Source organism: Phoenix dactylifera, unplaced genomic scaffold (genome assembly GCF_009389715.1).
Source record: "Phoenix dactylifera cultivar Barhee BC4 unplaced genomic scaffold, palm_55x_up_171113_PBpolish2nd_filt_p 000283F, whole genome shotgun sequence".
NCBI classification, from domain to species: domain Eukaryota; kingdom Viridiplantae; phylum Streptophyta; class Magnoliopsida; order Arecales; family Arecaceae; genus Phoenix; species Phoenix dactylifera.
In genome coordinates, this window is record NW_024067767.1 from 235,266 (window position 1) to 238,914 (window position 3,649).

Below are 3,649 nucleotides of genomic sequence, written 5' to 3' on the forward strand. Positions count from 1 at the left end.
TTTTCATTAGAAGAGGCACACAACAGGAGATAAGCTCCTCCAGGTATTTATAATCCCCAAACCTGGATAAAGAAGCCCAAGATCAATATAAATTTATTTACTTACTCCGGTACACGTGTCCATTTTCGCGAAACTAGAAGCAAATCAGTGCAAAATGATTTAGGAATTGAACAATAAGGTTCATTTAATGAACTAATAATTGTGATAGACTTCCTCTTCTTGTTTCTAACTCTTAAATTTCATTCTTCTCATGCATCATCATGCATGCTAATCTTTCACAAATCAAATTAAATTTTGATATTTAAGTCATATAAATAAATAAATAATTAAATGATTGAATAAATAATTCTTTGTTCCTCCGGATGAACTTATTAGGGTGTGTTTGGTTCGCAATCGGAATAGATTTGAATGAGAATCCTTAAAGGCAAGACAATCTTGGTGGCCAGCTCAGGGAAGAGGTAGAATTTTGGGGTTAATTCGATCACCTTCACGCCCATGGCAGTCTAAGGTAACCCCACCTCCCCTGCTTCTCATTAATCTCACCTTTATTTCATACTACTTATTGTGATGCAATACGTTGGTCTTGGAGAATTTTATGTTCTTTTTTTCCCCCAAACCTCTTTGTTTGATTCCTGGGTTAAAACTGCTAAAGGCTGAAGGGAAAATTATGGATGATGTGGTACGAGTGACACAGTCAAAATGGAAGAATGCAGGGAATAGGGCTGCAGATGACTGAACTTGTTTTCACTTTAAACATTTTTTTCACCAATTTCTTTGGAGTGGGATAGGGTTCTCTATAACAAGTTAGGACACGAGCAATCTATCCAAAATTTTCAACAATTACTTTTAACAAGTTGCATGGTCTATGTTGCACTTGGAATTTTAGCATATTTTAGGAAATGACAAGTTACATAGGCTTTTGGTAGAAGTTGCAGACAAGAATTTAGCATGGAGGGATGTGATTATTTTGCGGGCCATGTTTCGATGCTTGAATCCTGAGCTAGTGGGATACGCTGCACCGATGGGCAGGGCTGAAGGAAGAAGGTGCTGGGAAAGGGAGAAATGGCTAGGACTGGAGGAGACTTCTGATACCACAACTCCTATTTTTTTGGGTGATGATGTTATCTTTTAGGGGATGATTTCGGAGTTCCGACATCCAAGAATCTTGTTCACTTCTTCCTCTTCCATCGTATGAGGGAAAGCTTCTAGCTTTATTGAATCATGTTATCGGCTTGACTCACTTCATTGGATTGGTTTGAATAGTTTGGTTAGTTTGTCACTATTATGTCAATGAATATCTAGAAATGTATTCCTCAGCCTGAAAAAGTTTCATTGCAAGAAGCTGAGATATTAATGGCAAATACTCCGGCACTGTTCTTCAAAGATATTTCGTCACTAGACTGACATGGTTCAATCCACAAGATGAACATTTCTTCTCCACCATGTTAAGCCACATCATGTGATGCAATGATCCTTTTATTTATTCTACCAAGCACGATTGTGCTCCTTGTTTGGCTTATAATGCCACATCCCAAGTTACAAACTAGTCGAGCACGATTGTGCTCCCACTAGGCTCCACGCTGCTCTCGATTCCTGCACTGAATGACCGAAGGCTGTCGATAAAGGGAAATAAATCATGAACCGAGGCAACAGGGTCCTGAATCTACCTTCTCAGTGCCTTTTGAAGTCATGAACTGTCTGTATGATGGTAAAACTGCCTGCAACAAAGGTTAAGATTAATAAGAAAGAGGCAGCAACCACTGATAGGCTCACCCATGGGCTGCTGCAGTAATTCCTTCTAGCTTCGGCCCATCCATCTGTTCTTCCTACGCGAATGATGGTCTGTGACTTTTACGAACACGTCATGCAGGTAATTTTTGCCCGGAAGCTGCAGGGCCTTGAGGGCAGATCCGCCTGAAGAACTCGGCCACCTTCTTGTCGGTGCTCATCTTGTTTATCACAACCCCATTCAGGTGAAGCAGCCTACGTCTTCCTCGCCATGCATCAAACAGTTTACGAATGCTACATAGGAAGTAATGTAGGATCCCCGCGTTGGGAAACGTAGTGCTCGAAGGCGGATGAGGTTGCTGATGATCGGGGCAGTGGAATTGTAGATGTGCAACCTGGGCATCTCCAAGAGGCCATTATGGAATGTTATGTCCACGATGCTGCTCGCATTCTTTTTCACCCTGAACTTGACCCCAGACTCCTTGAGCTCTGTAGCGCTGGGGAATCCATGTTGGTCCGCTGATGCTCGACGAAAGGGTCCTCTGGATCCCAACTATCAGAGCGCATTATTTGATCGTACGCAGCAGGAGCAACAGACAAGTAGAGAAGATGAAGTAAATGATGGACTTCCTCGGTCGATGGGGCGGGCACGTTCTTGGCTTGCACAGATGTAGATCATCAAAGAATTTCAGCGCTAGACAGATTAAGGAAGAGGGCGGCATGTCGAAGGGCTGGATCAAGTCGAACAGCGCTTGGACGACAAAAAAGGAATCTGGTTCTCAAGCTTAAGCAAATCGAGCTTGACTTCATTTAACTTCTGCTTGTCAATGGGTGGCCTCATTTGCTTCTGTGCGCTCTCTCTGGACTTGACACTTCTGTCTGCCTGTTCCTTGTCATCCGACTTCTCCGATTGGCTTAGGAGGAGATAAATGATGAAGCAGCCATCACGCAGCAGCACCTCCGAGAAGTGTTCGCTGTCCATAAGGCGGGTGTCTTCAGAGTAGCAGCTCCGCGCCTTACTCTCCAACTCCTTCAGTTTATCATGGCACTTTGTCTTCAGCTCCTCTTCTTCCCCTCCATTTGGAGCTACAGAGAGCAAATAGCTGATGCAGTCTGGCTTGTGAGCTTCCATTTCTCTGAAGGCAAGCCGCTTGTGGACATGATGGTATGGACCTATGGGAACAATCATTGGCTCGTAGGCTTTCTTATCGTGCAGTCTGGTGTTCCCAGGGACTCTATGGATGGTGCACAGCCCGTCATGCTTCCCGGAGGCATCCCAGTTGTTCTGCAGGCTTAGCCAAATCTTAAATGCCTTCTCTAGAAATCGGTCGATGGCTTGTGGTGCTTCCTCTGCTTGAGCTGCTCGGTTCTGGACCTTGCTCTTTGCCCATTTGCTGCATCCTTCTACTAGAACCGACTGCAGGCGAGCATCCCTGCTGCGCCTGGAGCCATTCCTCGATCTTCAGCGATATGGCTTGCGATAGAGCCTCTGTTATTTCTCCCTCTACATTGCATTTGATTGCTCTGCAATGTTTTCCATTCACTTGTCTGATGTGTTCCATGACTTTCTCCTTGTGTTTATGCTGTGCTCCTCTGCTAGAACTCCAGCCCTGGTTTAGTTCTCGGACTTGTTCTCCATCTTGCTGTCCTCTGCTAGAAATGTTTAGACTCCCTGAAACAGACTGCAATAAAAAAAAAAAAAAATGAAAGAACTCCTTTTTGTGGATCAGTTTTGGATGTTGGACTTGTTAATTTGCTGTCAAGCCCGGCAGAAATAAAAAAGAAACTCTAGTCATCATAACGGAGCCTCTACATGAGGAGCTACAATATGTATTTTCTTCTTGTTCTTTGTTATTCCCTTTGAACATCTTTCATGCTTCATTTGTCTGTTTTTCTTTCGGTACCTTCAAATAGAAGTAGA

At 43.7% G+C, this 3,649-nt stretch overlaps 1 pseudogene; it reads right to left on the reverse strand.

Annotated features, from left to right (window-relative positions):
- Window positions 1-1,543: 1,543 nt before the first annotated feature.
- LOC103704728 lies at window positions 1,544-3,404 on the reverse strand (annotated as a pseudogene).
- Between the last annotated feature and the right edge of the window lie 245 nt (window positions 3,405-3,649).